Source organism: Balaenoptera physalus (assembly GCF_965194825.1).
Source record: "Balaenoptera physalus genome assembly, chromosome: 13".
In the NCBI taxonomy this organism is placed as follows: domain Eukaryota; kingdom Metazoa; phylum Chordata; class Mammalia; order Artiodactyla; family Balaenopteridae; genus Balaenoptera; species Balaenoptera physalus.
The window spans coordinates 92,884,005-92,904,234 of NC_138892.1; the positions used below are offsets into that span (position 1 = coordinate 92,884,005).

General features: G+C 38.5%; 1 protein-coding gene and 2 pseudogenes across 3 annotated transcripts in view; 1 reads left to right on the plus strand and 2 right to left on the minus strand.

Annotated features, from left to right (window-relative positions):
* LOC309641237 (uncharacterized protein) overlaps positions 1 to 20,230 on the plus strand; it is a 487,119-nt gene that overhangs the window by 326,629 nt on the left and 140,260 nt on the right. The gene's annotated exons all lie outside the window — the stretch shown is intronic.
* On the minus strand, positions 3,262 to 13,354 carry LOC309641232 (ubiquitin-conjugating enzyme E2 S pseudogene; annotated as a pseudogene). The gene has a single exon. The product of its transcript is annotated as a ubiquitin-conjugating enzyme E2 S pseudogene (transcript).
* On the minus strand, positions 14,694 to 15,059 carry LOC309641239 (MORF4 family-associated protein 1-like 1 pseudogene; annotated as a pseudogene). Its single transcript has one exon. The product of its transcript is annotated as an MORF4 family-associated protein 1-like 1 pseudogene (transcript).

Sequence of the window (20,230 nt, forward strand, 5' to 3'; positions counted from 1 at the left end):
CAATCCCATATACTGGGCAGTATATCCAGAGAAAGCATATATCCAGAGAAAGCTATAATTTGAAAAGATACATGCACCCCAATGTTCACTGCAGCACTATTTACAATAGCCAAGGCATGGAAACAACCTAAATGTCCATCGACAGATGAATGGATAAAGAAGATGTGGTGTGTGTGTGTGTGTGTGTGTGTGTGTGTGTGTGTGTGTGTGTGTGTAAAATGGAATACTATTCAGCCATAAAAAAGAATGAAATAATGCCATTTGCAGCAACATGGATGGATCTAGAGATTATCATATTAAATGAAGTAAGTCAAAGACAAATATCATATGATATCACTTATATGTGGACTCTAAAAAAAAGGATACAAATGAATTTATTTGCAAAACAGAAATAAACTCACAGACAGAGAAAACTTATGGTTACCAAAGGGGCTAGCAGGGGGTGGGGGGGGAGATAAATTAGGAGTTTGGGATTAACATATACACACTACTATATATAAAACAGGTAAACAACAAAGGCCCACTATACAGCACGGGAACTATACTCAATATCTTGTAATAACCTATAACGGAAAAGAATCTGAAAAAGAATATACACACACACACGTATATCTGAATCACTTTGCTGTACACGTGAAACTAACACAACACTATAAATTAACTATACTTCAATAAAAAACCAAACCAAACCAAACCAAACCGCAACCCAAATGGGTTCAATCAGGAAATAAAAGCCATTATAAGTAGTATTAGAACAAGAGATTTATTATAGAAAAGGGAAGGAGGGAATGAGAGAAGGGAGAATCACTAACCAATCTACTGTATGGGTGAAAAGTCAAGGACTGCAGGAAAAGCCAAGAAGGCAAGCACACAGATCACAAAGGATGAGTTCATAGCGAGGGCTGTGGAAAACTGTTAGTCCTGTGGGTCCACAACCAAGTGTCTGGAGCCACTGTTGATGAGTCAGGACTCTAGAGGAGAAAGACGTCCACATATATTGTGATGGTGGCCAGGGAGAGCTAGGAGAGCTGAACAAATAAAGAAAAGTTTTATTTAAGAAGATCAGGAGGGGACAGCCTCCTCAGATATCTGAGCAAATAGCTCCAGAATCCACACTGGATTCTGGGGGCTGAAAAGTTTTACAGACAGAGTAATAAAACTATAAAAGCTCTCTTGAGAAGGATTACCTATCTTGCGATAATTTGCACCTCTTTTGTTGTCATTACCTGTAGTAAAGTAGTTATTAATGTCCTCAACAAGAATGATTGTTGCATCAGTTGCTAAGAATGAGAGAAATCAGAAAGTAAATGGCGTGAGGTGATTTCTGTTTCCAAGTGTATAAATACAAGAGGAAACCTTCAAACGCTCTGGTGGTCACAGCAAAGGCAGTTGGTTACTAAATTGTCACATTTCCAGACAAACTGGGTCTATGAGTTCTATTGGAAACTGTCACAATTGTAAAAGCCAATGGGCATAGAAAGGACTTGCCATCCCATATAACTCAATTCTGACCTTAATTACATGGGGCGTACTATAGCGTAAATACGAATTAAATATTCATCCCTTTAAGTCACTTTACTGGCAATAAAAGGCTGGTAATCTGCTGGTCTAATGCTGTAATGAATTGTAATGATGATTTTTGGGTGGTTGAAAACCACAGAGTGCAGTTCTCAATGCATAAAATCCTGACAAATTTGAACGGGAGAAGACATCCATTAGTCCGTTAATGCTGGATGATAAATAATCACAAAATCCAATGGCATAGAACAGCAAACATTTATTTCTTGTTTACCCGTTCGGTGTCATCTGGAGTTCAGCTGCTCCAAGCTTTAGCTGAGGGCTGGGCTTAGGGCTCTTACATGAGTGTTCATTATAAGACTGGGGTCAAAGGGGTAATGGCTATCCCGTGGAAATTTTTCCCAGGGCAATGAGAAGGAGAGCAAGAGGGCAAGCCCAGCCACATAGGCACAGTTCAAGCCTTTACTCATCTCATTGGTCAAAGCAAGTCACACGATCAAATCCAACATCAATGCGATATGGAAGCATATGCCTTGGATGGAAAGAGGAAGAGTGAATGTTTCCTTATCAACAGTTTAACTTACCATAGGATGCTTTATATATTACTTTCATTCTTTCTCAAACTTTAAATTACTTAAGTTCAGGGGCTTCCCTGGTGGTGCAGTGGTTGAGCGTCCGCCTGCCAATGCAGGGGACATGGGTTCGAGCCCTGGTCTGGGAAGATCCCACATGCCGCGGAGCAACTAGGCCCGTGAGCCACAACTACTGAGCCTGCGTGTCTGGAGCCTGTGCTCCGCAACAAGAGAGGCCGCGATAGTGAGAGGCCCGCGCACCGCGATGAAGAGTGGCCCCCGCTCGCCACAACTAGAGAAAGCCCTCGCACAGAAACAAAGACCCAACACAGCCAAAAATAAATAAATAAATAAATAAATTTATAAGGAAAAAAAAAGGGATCTGTGAATGATAGTTAACCCTTACAGAGTTCTCTTTGTTGTCAGGCATTTGTAAGCGCTTAAAAAAAAAAAAAATTACTTAAGTTCAGATTCAGTTTTAAGTGATAAAAACCGCTAGATAATAGTAGCTTAAACAATATAGAATTTTTTTTCCATACCCATAAATGAAGTCCACAGGAAAGCAATCTAAAGCGACATGGTATCTTCATAATCTTCTGGAGCCCAGTGCCTTCTCTCTCGCTCTGTTCCTATTTCTAGGCCACCTTGTGGTCCAAGACGCTGAGCAAGCTTCAGCCGTCAGGTCCACATTCCAGATGGCAAGATGGAGAATGGGATGAAGAAAGTCACATCTCCTGTCTTCCCAGAGGTTGCACACAATTCTTTTGCTTACATATTATTGGCCAGAAATTATTCACATAATTATACTAGCAAGGGAAGATGAAAATTTACACTTTATTTTTGAAAGTCTCCAGGTGACCATGTTTCCTGTGAAAAATAATAGGTTTTATGAATGTTAATATACTATTAGGGAAGAACAGCTATTTGTGTAAACAACTGGTCGTGTTTGCCACAAAATTACAAAGAAACTTATTCTTGCCTACTCAGCCATAAAAAGAAACGAAATTGAGTTATTTGGAGTGAGGTGGATGGACCTAGAGTCCGTCATACAGAGGGAAGTAAGTCAGAAAGAGAAAAATAAATACCGTATGCTAACACATATATATGGAATCTAAAAAAAAAAAAAAAAAGGTTATGAAGAACATAGAGGCAGGACGGGAATAAAGACGCAGACCTACTGAAGAATGGACTTGAGACACGGGGAGGGGGGAAGGGTAAGCTGGGACAAAGTGAGAGAGTGGCATGGACATATATACACTACCAAATGTAAAATCAATAGCTAGTGGGAAGCAGCTGCATAGCACAGGGAGATCAGCTCAGTGCTTTGTGACCACCTAGAGGGGTGGGATGGGGAGGGTGGGAGGGAGGGAGACACAAGAGGGAAGAGATATGAGGATATATGTATATGTATAGCTGATTCACTTTGTTATACAGCAGAATCTAACACGCCATTGTAAAGCAATTATACTCCAATAAAGATGTTAAAAAAAAATTACAAAGAAACTGTGTTCTCAGCACTACCAAGCTTTTAAATCAGATAATTTCTTCTTCTAAATTTTTGCAACAAAAATATGATTGTTAACAGAAAAGACACCATAGATATCATTCCTTAAATTAAATTTCTGATTATTTTTAGTTACAGCTGGCAAGCTGCTAAGAAAAAGGTGGAAGGAACCAGGTTTCTAACATGCATGTTTGTTTTCATTGGAGTTTATTCTCAGTGGTTCCTCTACTATCTTTCAGGTTCATCCCGAAAATGAATTCCAGCTAGAACCAAACTTTATCTTTTCCACCATAATATGTTCATTCCAGTACATGAGTTCTTGAGAGATTTTGGAGGAGAGAACATTTCCTGTTATGAATGAATGGTTAAGATTTGAATTAGCCCACAGACATTGATGGAACACTGCTTTTGATCATGATCGTTAGCCTGTAATCAAGGTCATCCAAGATCTGTTCCCAATGTACCTTTCTAGGTTTATCTTACACAACTCTTTTTCATGTATCTTTAAAATTTATGACATGTTGCAAAATATGAAGTATTATATGACTTTCTCTAACAAACTAGATCTATTGTGCCACTCAAATATATCCTGTATCTTTTTTTTCTCTATGCTTGAGCCATCTCAGTAGAGAGACTCCCATCATATCCACTATAAATGTATTCCTTTATTTAAGACTTAAAACAAAAAATTTACTTCCTTACAAAACCCTTTCTAGAACCCCACAATCAGAAGTGACTTCTCTCTAAATCAAGTGTAACTGTATATTATATTCATTCTTTCCTTTATTAATTTACAGTTGATTTTATTGAACACCTACTATGCATCTTTGTGAGGGACATTAAGAAAATAATATTTTTTTATGTACATACCACAATCACATTTTACTTCTACTGCTCAACTTGCTTACCTCCACAAGGTTAAAAAAAAGTTGAAAAAGTGTCTTATCATCTGTATACACTTTTGACACCTAGTACTGGCTTACACTGCTAAATATTCAGCAAAAATGTTTGATGAGTGAATATTCTTGGTTTGTTTCATTTACTGCTTTCCCCCTATCTCTAGGGGAGGCAATACAGAGGAGGCATGTTACATTATGTTAACTGCTATAGAAAAATTCATTTAAAATCGAAGCACACTTTTAAAAATATATGCGTGTCGACTGCAAAAAACTGCATAACCTAAAAGCTGAGAATTATGCTTTATTTGGTGAACTTGTTGAGGACTTAAGCCTGGGAGGTAGCCTCTCAGATAGCTCTGAGGGACTGCTCCGAAGAGGTAAGGGATGAGCCAGGATATATAGAAGTTTTGCAAAAAACAAACCAGGTATTGAACATCAAAAGATTTCTTCTAACTGAAGAAAAAACAAACAACTCAAATTAATGAATTTAGCACTTTTCTATGTATGGGACGATGCAAGAGTCTGGGCTCATTGAAATCATTCCTTTGATACACACTTTAACTATCTAGGGCCAGTATCCTATTTTTCTTCATCCTGAATCCCCTCAGGGTACACAGTCAGGGGGGTGGGGGGCTGCAATGGCTGATGGCTTGATGGTCACAACATCCTTTGTTTACTGATACGGCAGGTGACATTTTTCATCCACATACGTGTATCTTCGTTACTGGAGTGGTGGGGATGGGGAAGAATCGACAAGATGAAAATCCAGTCTTTGTCTTATTAGAAATGCAAAGTGTTCCAATGTAAGATTGTGTGAATTTCAGGAAACTATGTATCAGGTGTCCAGAGTCCAGACTTGCAAAAACCACACAGATGAAAGCAAATTTCTGTCTAATCTTTATCTGCCTTCTGTCTCATTAAAAGACAGAAAGAGCAAACCATACAGAAGTGATCTTCAGGCATTTCTGGGAATACTTGCATCCTGCTACAACCCCTCAACACTAATATGATGTCTTCTGGCTCAGCAGCATTTTCCTTGTTTTCTATGTATTCAGGCCTCAGATCTGTGGAGTGGATCATAATTAGGAATCTGGTCATCCTTTCCCCAGCTCAGATTCAATTAGCCATATGTTACAGGCAGCAAACACAGTGGCTGTCAAACTTCAGCAATTACCAAGGGGAAGAAAACATGGTGCGGTCAAAACTGTGGACTTAAAAACCTCTTGAAGTAGAAGCAAACTCCTAATTATAGAGCAATTATCAGAATTTTGTCTGGTCATTCATCAGTCATCTCCACGGACCAGCTCTGGAAACAGCAGCCTCTCATCCACGTGGGACCGAAGTGCGGAGCTCTTGGAGCAAAGGTATCAGAAAATGAAATGAGTAAATATGCAATTCTGTTTACTTTCTCCATCTCAACAATGAAGAAAAATCAATGGGCTTACAGAATATGGCAATTGTACTTTCAAATGAAGGCTCTTTAGAAGGCAGGGTTTTTTATTTTTTTTATTTTTTTAACATATAAAGGCTGATTCCAAACAAGTGATGTACTCATTGTGGAAGGCTTTATGCTTAATTAGGGCTGTGATGGGTCAGCCCTGCAGTGGGAAAGCCTTAGCGTGGAGGGTCACCATTAAATTCATTCTACTCAAAAAAGGTGAGATTAAATTTCAGCATCTGACATGGAAAGCTGTGTGAATTCTGAACTTTTCTTCTCTGTTACACGCTGATTTGTTAGAGACAGGGGCTGGAAGTCCTAGGGGTAGATAACATTAAAAAAATAGTTAAAAGAAAATGAGAATAGAAATGTGAGTTTCTTGAGGAAACACATAATTAGGAAGGCTTGGTGAAGAAATCTACCGCTTAAAAAAAAAAACCTATTAATTTTTGGCTACCCTACCCATTCATGGTCTTCTACAAAGAAGAAGGAATAGAGTTACAATACAGACACACTCTATTAAAAATAATATTTATTCAACAGCAGGTCTGCCTCCTGGGCTAATTCCCCCTTTAAAAAGGCCTATTATAAATCCCAGTAATTCTCCCATGAGCTCTACAAAGAGTGTTTCTTCGTGGTGGGTTTGAGTATTTTATCCACTATAATTTAAATGTCTCAAAGGATGTCACTCCAAATCATTTCCCTTGGGAGGTTGCTCTAGCCTGAAAAATATCTTCATTAAGACATTTCTCTAGTATTTAACCTGGAATTTTTCTATTTTGTTTTATCTGGCATCAGAAATACATCCTTTTCTCCCCAGCCTTGACCACCGAACTTTATTCAAGCAGCTAGTATGTTGGCATGAGAAGGGTGGTTCCCTTTTCTTCATAAAATAAGTGACTTTCAGATGTAGAGAACAAACAAACGTATGGACACCAAGGGGGGAAAGTGGGGGTGGGGTGGGGGGGATGAACTGGGAGATTGGGATTGACATGTATACATTGATGTGGATAAAATAGATAACTAATAAGAACCTGCTGTATAAAAAAAACCCCAAAAACCAAAAAAACAAAAAAAACCAAACCCCAAAAAAATAAAATAAAATAAGTGACTTTGAGCTCAATTGTACTGAGTACACGAAAATTCCTGTTTGAGTTCATCCACTCTAAGTATGTGTCTTTGTCTGTAGATACCAGTTTTGAGAATTTGGTCAAGGAAGAGTTGACCTTTTGTTAGAGGAAGATGAAGGCCAGTGGAGAGAAGTTTTAAATGTAAATTTTAATTTTCTCATACAAACAGAGTTTTTGTGTTTTTAAACATTGAAAGGTTAAACTTTTTTTAAAAATAAATTTATTTATTTTTTATTTATTTCGTTTTGGCTGCTTGGGTCTTTGTTGCTGCGCACAGGCTTTCTCTAGTTGCAGCGAGCTGGGTCTGCTCTTAATTGCGGTGCGTGGGCTTCTCATTGCAGTGGCTTCTCTTGTTGCACAGCATGGGCTCTAGGTGCACGGGCTTCAGTAGTTGTGGCATGTGGGCTCAGTAGTTGTGGCATGTGGGCTCAGTAGTTGTGGCTCGCAGGCTCTAGAGCTCAGGCTCAGTAGTTGTGGTGCACGGGCTTAGTTGAGAAGAGAAACTAGTGAAGAGGAAACCCACACACCAGAACTAGAGAGAAGCCTGCATGCCACAACGAAGAGCCCACATGCTCGACGAAAGATCCTGCATGCCTCAATGACAATCCCGCGTGCTGCGACTAAGACCCGACACAGCCAAAAATAAAACAAACAAACAAACAAAACAAAACAAAAAACCAAAAAAACCCCCCAAAAAACAAAAAACAAAAAAACTGGGGAAGTATCTTGCTAGGGAGTCAAGGCACAGATTTCTGACCCCTTTACGAACTTCTACCAAAAACCTTTAGCTTTAAACACTTCTACTTTAATTTTAATAACTTAGTTGGAATGACAAGGGAGGCAACGGTTGTGAAAGCCAATATATTAAAAGACTGTCGAGGAAGGCTTGGGAGCTCTGTGGTACAGGATAATTCAGTCAGCTCCATAGGGGTGAAGATCTCTGTACCTGGCTCCCTCGTGTTTTTCAATGTGTGTGCACATTGACAGTTCTATGGGAAGCAGAGCACTCCAATGGAGGTCCTAGAGGGTCCATAGATGGAATAGTGCAAGAGAATATATATATTTTTTTTTAACAAAGAGAGTTAAATTAAAGCTTACATGTGGTTTGAAATGGTTGCTGTTCTTTCTCTCTGACAACCTTACAATTCACCTTTGGTAAAAAGAAAACTCTAAAGTCCTCCATTTAAATCAGTGCCATGATGCCTTTAGTAAGGATTGTTGTGTTGGGCTGTAATGTAAGATTATTCAAGGCACAATAAAAAAGACCAGGGCTGAATTTAACAGGACATTGGCTGCAAGTAGCAGTGTCACTGGACACCACCCACTGGTTCATGCTGAACGTTTCCTTAAGCTTTTAAATGTTGAAATTTAAAACACATATGAGGATTCATTGCAGCGCTATTTACAGTAGCCAAGACATGGAAGCAACCTAAGTGTCCATCAACAGATGAATGGATAAAGAAGATGTGGCACATATATACAATGGAATATTACTCAGCCATAAAAAAGGATGAAATAATGCCATTTGCAACAACATGGATGGACTTACAGATTATCATACTAGGTGAAGTAAGCCAGACAGAGAAAGACAAATATCATATAATATCAGTTATATGTGGAATTAAAAAAAAAAAGGATACAAATGAACTTATATACAAAACAGAAATAGATGCACAGACATAGAAAACAAACTTATGGTTACCGAAGGGAGAAGTGGGTGGAAGGATAAATTAGGAGTTTGAGATTAACATATACACATTACTATTTATAAAACAGATAACCAACAAGGACCTACGGTATATAGCACAAGGAACTATACTCAATATTTTGTAATGACCTAGAAGGGAAAAGAATCTGAAAAAGAATATATGTATATATATATAACTGAATCACTTTCCTGTACACCTGAAACTAATACAACACTGTAAATCAACTATACTTCAATATAAAAAAATTAAAAAAAAATACAAGGAGATCCTGCTATATACAACAACATGGATGGAACTTGAAGGCATTATGCCAAGTGAAATAAGTCAGATAGAGAAAGGCAAATACTGTATGATATCACTCATATGTGGAATCTTAAAAAAAAGCTGAACTCATAGATACAGAGGACAGATTGATGGTCCCAGAGGTTGGGGGAGGGCATGGCAAAATAGGTGAAGGTGGTCAAAAGGTACAAGCTTTCAGTTTTAAGATAAATAAGTCCTGGGGATATAATGTATAGTATGGCAACTATACTTAACAATATGTATTGTATATCTGAAAGTTGCTAAGAGAGTAGATCTTAAAAGTTCTCATCACAGAACTTCCCTGGTGGTCCAGTGGCTAAGACTGCGCTCCCAATGCAGCGGGCCTGGGTTCGATCCCTGGTCAGGGAACTAGATCCCATGTGCTGCAACTAAGAGTCAGCATGCTGCAACTAAAGATCCCGCATGCTGCAACTAAAGATAATGCATGCGGCATGCAGCAACTAAGACCCAGTGCAGCCAAATAAATAAAGAAATAAATATTAAAAAGAAAAAGCTCTCATCACAAGAAAAAAATTTGTTAATTGTTTGAGGTGAGGGATGTTAACTAAACTTATTGTGGCAATCGTCTTGCAATATATACATGTATTAATCAAATCATTATGTTGTACACCTAAAATGAATACAATATTATATGAATTATATCTCAGTTAAAAACCCTATTATTATTAAATTAATATTAAATTAATTATTTCATTATTATTAAATTGATTAAATTTCAAAAGATAGTTTGGAAAAAGCATATATAAAAGCACATATGAAATATATAAAACAAAAATGTGTGCCCTAATGATTTATCACAAAGCAAACCCTCATGTAAACACCACTCAGATCAAGAAACAGAATCTCACCGACACTTCCAAAGCCTCTCTCATGTCCCCTTCATCTCCTCCTGGCAATTATGGTAATCACTTCCTCGCTTGCTTTACAGTTCCAGTGTATCCCCAAACTCTGTAGCTCTGTTTTGAATTTTATAGTAAATGGAATCCTACAGTATAACTGCTTTCATGACCGGCTTTTTTCTGCTCAAGATATTTGTGAAATTTACCCAGGATCTGATTGTAGCTGTAGTTGGTTCATTTCCACTCTTTTATAGTCTTCAATTGTATATATCTAAAATTTATTTATATATTTTACTCTTAGTGTGCATTTGGGTATTTCCAGTTTGAGGCAAGAAAAAATAATACTGTTAAGAACACTATTCTACTGTCTACTGGTGCACATGTACACATATTTCTCTTTTCTCTCTTCCTAGGATTGGAAATGCTGGGTCCTAGGGTGTGCTTGTAATCAACTCTGCTGCTACTGCCAATCCCATTTCTGAGGGGGCTGTACTAATACACTTGTCAAGCAGCAGTGAATGAGGGTTCCTGCTGCCCTCTACTTGCCTCAATGATTACTATTATCAGTCTTTTAAATTTTAGCTGTTTTGATGGGTTTTGTAGTTAAAGGAAAATTTTCTCTACTCACAACTCCTCTGACACCAAATGTGTGGATTTTTCAAACCAAGAAATTCTCTAATTCTCTGTGGATACCCACGGTATGTTATACAATTTAATTCAATTCTGAGACTACTACCTGGATTTAGTACAGACCCTACAGCTTAAGGGCTCAGTCCCACAACACTGCCCCCACTTCGGATGCTAATTGCAAGTAGAAGGTCCCAGGTTATCCATACTTCTGTCTTACTTGGCTAAAACTTGGGGGTTCCAACAACCCCCCTGATCAGGTTTGGTAATTTGCTATAATGGCTCACAGAACCTAGGCAAACACTTTACTTACTATTACCAGTTCGTTATAAAGGATGTTATAAAGGATACAATGAACAGCCAGATGAAGAGGTACATAGGGCAAGGTGTGGGAAAGGGGTGTGGACCTTCCATGTCCTCTCTGGGTGTGCCACCTTCCCAGCACCACCATTTGTTCACCAACCTGGGAGCTCTCTGAACCCTACTGTTTAGGGTTGTTATGGAGGTTTATTACATAGGCATCACTGATTAAATTACTGGCCACTGGTGATTAATTCAAACTCCAGTCTCTCTCCCCTCCCTGGAGGTCGGCGGAGGTGGGACTGAAATTTCTAAGTTTCTAATCATGCCTTGGTCCTTCTGGGGACTAGCTCCCATTATGAAGCTAACCAGGGACCCCAGTGACAGTCATCTCATTAGCATGTGATAAAATGCTCCTATCACTCTGGAGTTTCCAAGGGTCTTAGAAACTCTTGTGTCAGGAACCAGGGACTTAGTCCAAATATTATAACAAAAAATGCTCCTGTTATTCCTATTGTTCAGGAAATTACAAGGGTTTTAGGAACTCTGTGTCAGGAACTGAGGGCAGAAACCAAATATATATTTCTTATCACAGTAGTGTTATCTCACTTATTGTTAGTTTACGTTTCCCCTGAGTTAAGTTCCTTTCACATGTTCATATATTCATTGGCTATTGGCTATCATATTTTGTGAAGTTGCTGTTCAAATCTCTTGCTCATTTTCCTTTTTGGTTGACAGACTTTATTATTGTTGTTGTTGTTGATCGCAGGATTGTTTAGGTGATTCAAAATATTGTCCCTCATTCTGTGGCTTACTTTGTACTTTCTTGCTGGTGTCTTGATGAACTTAATACAGTAAAATTTATAAATCTTTCCTTTATGCTTTTGGTGTCTTGTTTATAAAGTCTTTTCCTACTGTAGGTCATGAAAATATTCTCCTGTCTTATCTTCTAGAAGCTTCAGGGTTCTGTATTTCACATTTAACCTTGCAATCCATGTGGAGCTGTTTTTTCTGAATCGTATGTAATTGAGTTCAAGGTCCATTTTCACCTGCCCCCACGCCCAGCAACCCCCTATTGGGATAGCCAATATTCTCAACAACATTTATTGTAAAGTTATGCTTTGCCTAAGGTTTGGAAGTGTCATCTTAGTCATTCAGGAATCTATATATGCACAGTCTTGATTTTATCCCATTATTTTATTTGTCTATCCTTTCATTAATATGATATTGTCTCAATTACTGTCACATCAGGGAAATTATCAACGTCTTGTAGAGTAAGTTCTCACACCATGAACTTCTTCAAGAGTACCCTCACTATTCTTAGTCCATTGCCTTTCCATTGATTTCCATTTTGGAATCAGGCTAGTCCACTGCATTTTAATATATTTTCTAGAATCAGCTTTCGAATTCCATAACAACAACAACAACAAAACAAATACACACACATAAACATCAACATACACTTAATATGATACATACATAAACCAAATTTAAAAACTGATTGGGGTTTTACTCTGATAGCCCTGAATCTATAGAATAGCTTGAAGAAAACTGACATCGTTATATTAGCGAATCTTTATACTCATTGACATGGTATGTCTCTCCATTTAATTTGGTCTTCTTTAATGTCTCGCGGTAATGTTTTACAGATTTCTGCAGTTTTTTTGTTTGTTTGTTTATTTGTTTTTGCTTTTCCAACTGTACTTAGAAAAACAAATCCAGGTCCCAGTGCCCCCATGCCCTCCCCCACCCCAGCCATAATTTAAATAACTTACAGACAGAGTTGGGGCCAGGGTGTGCGGGGGGGAGGGAGGGACAGAGAGGGAGGAGGCGTGTGCTTCTTGGTTATGGGACCCTCGGCCCCTCCCGGGCCCCCAGGGGCCATGGGGTCAGCAGTGGAAGCCTCAGCCTGCCTGCACCCCCAGGGATCTCTGTGAGCTGCACTACTCCTCCTAATTCTCCAAGAGCAGGGGGCCAGCCTCCTGGCCGAGGGTGGACTCTGGGTCAGGGTGGATTGACAGGCCCTCGATGGTCAGCAGCACATGCCAGATGCCCAGCTGGTGTCCAGTCCCTCTTGAGCATGTTGACGCAGGTCTCACCGTTGGCGTCCACCTTCGGATGGAAGATCTTGGTCAGCGAGTATCCTTGGGTGGGGAGGCAGGACGGTCCTTCCCCAACAGGAGTTTCATACGGAATAGGCCTCCGGCGCCTGGGGTCCCCTCGGGGCTCTCGATGGTGACTTGCAGGTCGGTGAGGTCCTCCTCGTTGGAAAAGACCTTGATGCCATCAGGTGGGTCAGCTGTCAGCATCATCACCTCCTGTACACCAGGTGGATGATGGGGGAGGGGGGCAGGTTCCCCACCTTGGAGTTCATGACTGCCACTGGCAAGGGGAGGGTCCCCCAGCCCCCTTCCTGAGCTGGGGGGCGGTCCCCAACTGCTGCCACTGTGGCCCCAGGGGACGCAGCTCCCCTCCCCCCTGCCTCAGCCCCCATGCACTGTGCCTGCAGCTCCACCCGCCCTGGGTGCTGGTCTTTTTTTTTTTTTTAATTTTTTTTCCATTTCAAAAGAAATTTATTTATGACTTTTTTATTACACATAGAGGCTTTGGTCATCTGGACCAAAAAATTATTTTTTAAAAAAGGTTTTTTAGGTCTTTGTTTTTCAAGGCAAATGACCACTTATTAGATGTTTGATTTTGTCCTCAAATCCCAGTCAGGTCTACTACCCTGATGAACTAGAAAGGACTTTGTGGGCCCTCATGATGCCTTCTCTGTTCTCCAGCCTCTCAAGGCTCTTTGTAGATCGTCTCTTTGATGCGATACTCTGAAACCCCTGTAATCTGGGGGGGTATTTGTTGGTCAAGTGTACTCCCATCATTCCCTATTCCAGCTTCCTTGTCATTCAGGGTCACCTGTCAGGTTGCACAATATACACAAGACAATCTGCCACAAAACACAGCTCTCCTCTTTTGCCTCACAGAGGAATTAAAGTTCCAAAATATATGCAGACCCATCTTCCATCTCCAACTGTCCTCTAGTTCTTCCCAGTCTTGCCAAAGCAGTCTCACCCCTACATTCTTTTTTTTTTTAAAAAATATTTATTTACTTATTTGGCTGCACTGGGTCTTAGTCACAGCGTGCAGGCTCTTCACTTCAGTGCACGGGCTTCTCTTTAGTTGTGGCACACTGGCTCCAGAGCTCTCAGGTTCAGTAGTTGTGGCAGACGGGCTCTCTAGTTGTGGCCTGTGGGCTCTAGAGCATGCAGGCTTAGCTGCCCCGAGGCATGTGGGATCTTAGTTCCCCACCCAGGGACCACACCCATGTCCCATGCATTGGAAGGGGGATTCTTAACTACTGGACCACCAGGGAAGTCTCTCATCCCTACATTCTTGATCAGCTACATCCAAGTGGTGCCTTCTACTGCACCTCTAAAGTGGGGAGATTCTGACCCCAAGTCTTCAAATGTTCCAAGGTTCCAGAAAACAATGCTGTCACATGGGTAACAGCAAATGTTGGGCCTTGCCCAACATTTAAAAAAACACAGCAAAGGAACAAAATAAATCTGACCACTAAAACAACTTTTGATTTAGCCCCATATCCCTTATTTGAGTATTTCTCAAACAAAAGTTGTTTTTCAAGAACCAAATATATTTGACAATCTAAACCTCTATGGAGGTCACCAACCACTGACCCTAAGGGAGATTGTTACATGGGGGTAAAAAACATACAAAACAAAACAGAGAAAATGACAAGCTGTTTTGGTTTCCTCGAGGTGTTGGCCCATTCTTATCAGTTGACCAGAGTCCATTAGCAGTGAACTGGAGACCCTCCTTCAGGACAATTCACTTTTCTCCATCCGCCAGACCAGCTCGACCAACATCTCTGCCACCTTTTCGATCTCCTGGGCCTTCTCGCACAACTGTGATACTCTGTCGGCAGTCTCCCCACTGGGACGCCCATTCAAGGCGCCGTCCTCCGAGGCCTCCACCTGTGTTTTTATCTGGATGAGCAGATGGTCCATCTCCCACAACTTGCTCCTGGTCCTCAGACACGTGCTCCCGGCTTTTCAGGTTAGCTCCGTGATGTCCTCCAGCATCTGGTTGATACCCGGGAGCAGGAACTGCTCCAAATCCATCTCCGGCTCCAGCACGTCCACCTCCTCCGGTGCTTCCACCTCGTCTAGGTCCAAGGGCCACATTTTTCCTGCTACTGCTTCAGACCCACAGTCCCCTGGAGACGGCTGATCAACAGTTACTGCTCCAGTCGAAGTGACCCACACTCCTGGTCAACAGTATTCCAGAATTATCTTCTAAAAATTTCTCTTTACGCCTCTCACTTCCCAACTGCTCTGGGAAGAAACGCCTCGCACGCAAACAGCGGAGCCCTCAATTCGCGGGTCTTTGCTGCCCTTTCATGACACTGCTGGTCCTGTGTATCTTGTGTTAGATTTGATATTTGGCAGTTGGATGTTTTCAGTTTTGTTATAAATGGTATCATTTTAAAATCTTATTTTCTAGCTGTTTATTGCTGATATAAAGAAATGCATTTGTGTGTATCTGAAGCTTCTAGAAGATAATAGGAGACATGACTTCATGAGCTGGGATAGGAAAAGAAATGCTTTTGTGTATTTTAAATAGCAACTGTGTTGAACTCTCTTGTTAATGCTAAATACCTGTAATTCTTTTGGAATTTCTTTCTTCCCCCCCTGGCTTTACTGAGATATAATTGACATATAACATTGTGTAAATTTAAGGTGTACAAATGTGATGATTTTCTATATATATATAATATATAAATATATACAAAATATATAAATATATATATAAATGACTACCACAATAAGGTTAGTTAACATATCCATTACCTCACATAGTTACAATCTTTGTGTTGTGTTGAGAACTCTTAAGATCTACTCTCTTAGCTGCTCTCAAATATGCAGTACAGTCTTATTAACTGAAGTGACCATGTAGATTATAATCTCAGAATTTATTCATTTTATAAATGACCACCTTCATTCATCCCTCACCCTACCCCTTGGCAACCACCAATCTATTATGTTTCTATGAATTTGGCTTTTCTAGATTCCATATGTAAGTGAGATCATACAGTATTTGTCTTTCTCTGCCTGACTTATTTTACTAAGCATAATGCCCTCAGGGTTCATACATATTGTTGCAAGTGGCAGGATTTTCTTCTTTTTTATGACCGAATTATATATATATATCATGTTTTTAAATTTATTCATCCTTTCATGGACACTTAGGTTGTTTCCATGTCTTGGCTATTGCAAATAATGCTTTAATGAAATAGGGGGTGAAGATATCTCTTTATTTATTTACTTATTTTAAAATTATTTAAATTATTTATTTAATTGAATTATAATTAACATACAATATTATATTAGTTTCAGGTAAAATAGATAATTAATAAGAACCTACTGTATAGCACAGGGAACTCAATACTCTGCAGATATTTCTTTGAGACAGTGATTTAATTTCCTTCAGATATATACTCAGAAGTGGAATTTGCTAGATCATATGGTAGTTCTATTTGTGTGTGTGTGTGTGTGTGTGTGTGTGTATGTGTGTGATGTTTATGTGTGTGGAGCCTCCATACTGTTTTCCACAGTGGCTGTACCATTTTACATTCCTTCTTCAGAATTTCTATGAACATACACACACATATCATCTGTGAATAATGAAAGTGTTATTTCTTCCTCTCCAATCTCTTCCTCCTTCTCCAATTTTCTTTCTTTTTCCTTCTGTCTCTCTCTCTTTTTTCTGTAATAGCTATGCTCCCTTTCTGCACTGTCTGGAACCTTCAGTTCATTGTTAAATGGGAGTGGTGATAGCAGACATACTTGTCTTGTTCCAGGTAGGAAAGCTTTCACCATTTCATCACTAAGCTTAATGCTTGCTGTGTATATCTTGTTGATACTGTTTTTGAAATAAGGAAATTACCTTCTCTTCCTAGTTTGCTAAGAATCTTTATTATAAATAGTGAATTTTATCACAATATTTTCTCCATTTAATAAGATAGTCATATGATTTTTCTCTTATTCCATTAATGTGATAAATTATATTGCTTGATTTTTAACTGTTCAGTCAATTTTGTATTCCTGAAATAAACCCAAATTTTTATATTTTGCTAAATTTTATTTGTTAATATTTTACTTGGATTTTTTTCAATCTGTTCTGGGTGACATTGGCTTGGAATTTTTCTTTCTCAGGATGTTTTTGTCATGTTTTGATATCAAGGTTATTAAGCTCCCTCAAAAATGATGGGAAATAGTCCCTCATTTACTGTTCTCTAGAAAAGTCTGTTTAAGTGTTTGGTAGAATTCACCAGCAAAGCCATCTGGGCCTGTTGTTATTCTCTGTGGAAAGGAATTAAATTAACAATCTAGTTTCTTTGATAGTTGTAAAACAACTTAGGCTTTCTACTCTTCTGTTGGTTTGGTAACTTGTGTTTTTGTCCATGTCATCTGAATTTTTAAGTTTATTGGCATGAAATTTTTCATAATATCCTTTTATGATCATTTTAATGATGATCTATAGCAGGAGTCAGCAAATGAAAACTCTCTGGCCAAATCTGACCCATGGCCTGTTTTTGTTTGGCTCAGTGAGCTAAGAATAATTTTTACATTTTTAAATGTTGTTAAAAACAAAATGAAACAAAACAACAGAACAAAACAAAACAACAAGCATACACACAAGAATATGTGACAGAGACCTTAAGCCCTGTTCTTATCTTTATATTCCCTTCATTTTATTTATTTTTAAAAATTTTATTGAAGTATAGTTGATTTACTATGTTGTTAATTTCTGCTGTACAGCAAAGTGATTCAGTTATACATACATATTCTTTTTCATATTTGTTTTCATTATGGTTTATCACAGGATACTAAATATATTTCCCTGTGCTATACAATAGGAGCTTGTTGTTTATCCATTCTGTATATAATAATTTGCATCTGCTAATCCCATATTCCCAATCCTTCCCTTCCCTATCCCCCTCACCCTTGGCGATCACAAGTCTGTTCTCTATATCTGTGAGTCTGTTTCTGTTTCGTAGATATGTTCATTTGTGTTGTATTTTAGAGTCCATGTGTAAGTGATATCATATGGTATTTGTCTTTCTCTTTCTGACTTACTTCGCTTCGTATGATAATGTCTAGGTCCATCCATGTTTCTGTAAATAGCATTATTTCATTCTTTTTTATGGCTGAGTAATACATACACACACACACACACACACACACACACACACACACACACCATATCTTCATTATCCATTCATCTGGATAATATCCATTGATGGACACTTAGGTTGTTTCCATGTCTTGGCTATTGTAAATAGTGCTGCTACAGACATAGGGTGCATGTATCTTTTCAAATTATAGTTTTGTTTGGATATATACCCAGGACTGGGATTGCTGGATTATATGGCAACTCTATTTTTAGTTTTCTGAGGAATCTCCATACTGTTTTTCATAGGGGCTGCATCAATTTTTATTCCCACCAACAGTGTAGGAGGGTTTCCTTTTCTCCACATCCCCTCCAGCTTTTGTTATTTGTAGACGTTTTACTGATGGCCATTCTGACTGGTGTGAGGTGGTACCTCATTGTAGTTTTGATTTGCATATCTCTAATAATTAGTGATGATGAGCATCTTTTTATGTGCCTAATGGCCATCTGTATGTCTTCTTTGGAGAAATGTCTATTTAGGTCTTCTGCCCATTTTTTGATTGGGTTTTGTTGTTGTTGTTGTTATTGAGTTGTAAGAGCTGTTTGTATATTTTGGAGATTAAGCTCTTATCAGTCACAACATTTGCAAATGTTTTCTCTCAGTCTGTAGGTTGTCTTTTCATTTTGTTTATGTTTTCCTCTGCTGTGAAAACAAAAGTTTATAAGTTTTATTAAGTCCCATCTGCTTATTTTTGCTTTTATTTCTATTGTCTTGGGAGACTGACATAAGAAAACTTTGGTATGATTATGTCAGAGAATGTTTTGTCTATGTTCTTTTCTAGGAGTTTTATGGTGTCCTGTCTCATATTTAAGTCTTTAAGCCATTTTGAGTTAATTTTTGTGTATGGCGTGAGGGTGTGTTTTAACTTCATTGCTTTTCATGCAGCTGTCTGCTTTTCTTCATTTTAAATTATTTTATTTAATTTCCTATTCTCAGCTATCTTCGTGAGAGGACAATTTTTGTAAATAATCCATGTGCATTGGAAAAGGTCAGGTGTGCTATAATATTATTTGATTCTTCTATATCCTTCCTGAATTCTTGTCTTCTTTTCTAATAAGTTAATGAAAGTTGTGTAAAAAACTCTTTCTTTTATTGTGGATTTGAATACTTACCCTCGTAGCTCGGATCAAATTTTGCTCTACATATTTTGAGGTGATGTTATTAGATTATAAGACTAATAAAGGAATACTATCAACAACTTTATGCCCACACATTTGATAACCTGGATGAAGTTGGCCAATTCCCTGAGAGACACAATTTGCTGAGACTCACACAAGAAGAAATAGACTATCTGAATAGGCCTGAATCTATTAAAGAAATTGAATTAATTACCTTCTAAACAGTAAGCACCAAGTCCAGATGGGTTCATTGGTGAATTCAACCAAACATTTTAGGAAGAAATTATACTAGTTCTCTACAATGTGTTCCAGAAGATATGAACAGAGGAAAGGCTTTATAATTCATTCTATAAAGTCAGCATTACCCTAATACCAAAACCAGACAAAGACACTGTAAGAAAAGAAAACTATGGACCTATATCTCTCATGAACATAGATGTAAAAATCATAAACAAAATAGCAGCAAATCAAATCCAGCAATGTATAAAAAGAATTATACACCCTGACCAAGTGCAATTTATCCCAGGTATGCAAGGCTGGTTCAACATTTAAAAATCAATTAATATAATTCATCACATCAACAGGTTAAAAGAGAAAAATCACATGATCTATCATAGATGCAGAAAAAAGCTTTTGATAAAATCCAAAACTCATTTATAATAAAAACTCTCTTTTAATAGATGGGAACTTTCCCAACTTGATAAAGGACATCTATGAAAACCCTACAGCTAACACCATATTTAATAGAAACCTGAAGCTTTCACAGTAAAATCAAGTACAAGGCAAGGATGTCCCCTCTCACCACTCACATTCAATATTATGCTGGAAGTTATAGCTAATGCAACAGCTCATGAACAGGAAATAAAAGGTATATAAACTGAGAAAAGGGAAATAAAACTGTCTTTGTTCACAGATGACATGGTCATCTATATAGAGCATCCAAAAGAATTGATAAAAAAAAATTCCTGGAACTTGTAAGTGATTATGTTGCAGGATACAACGT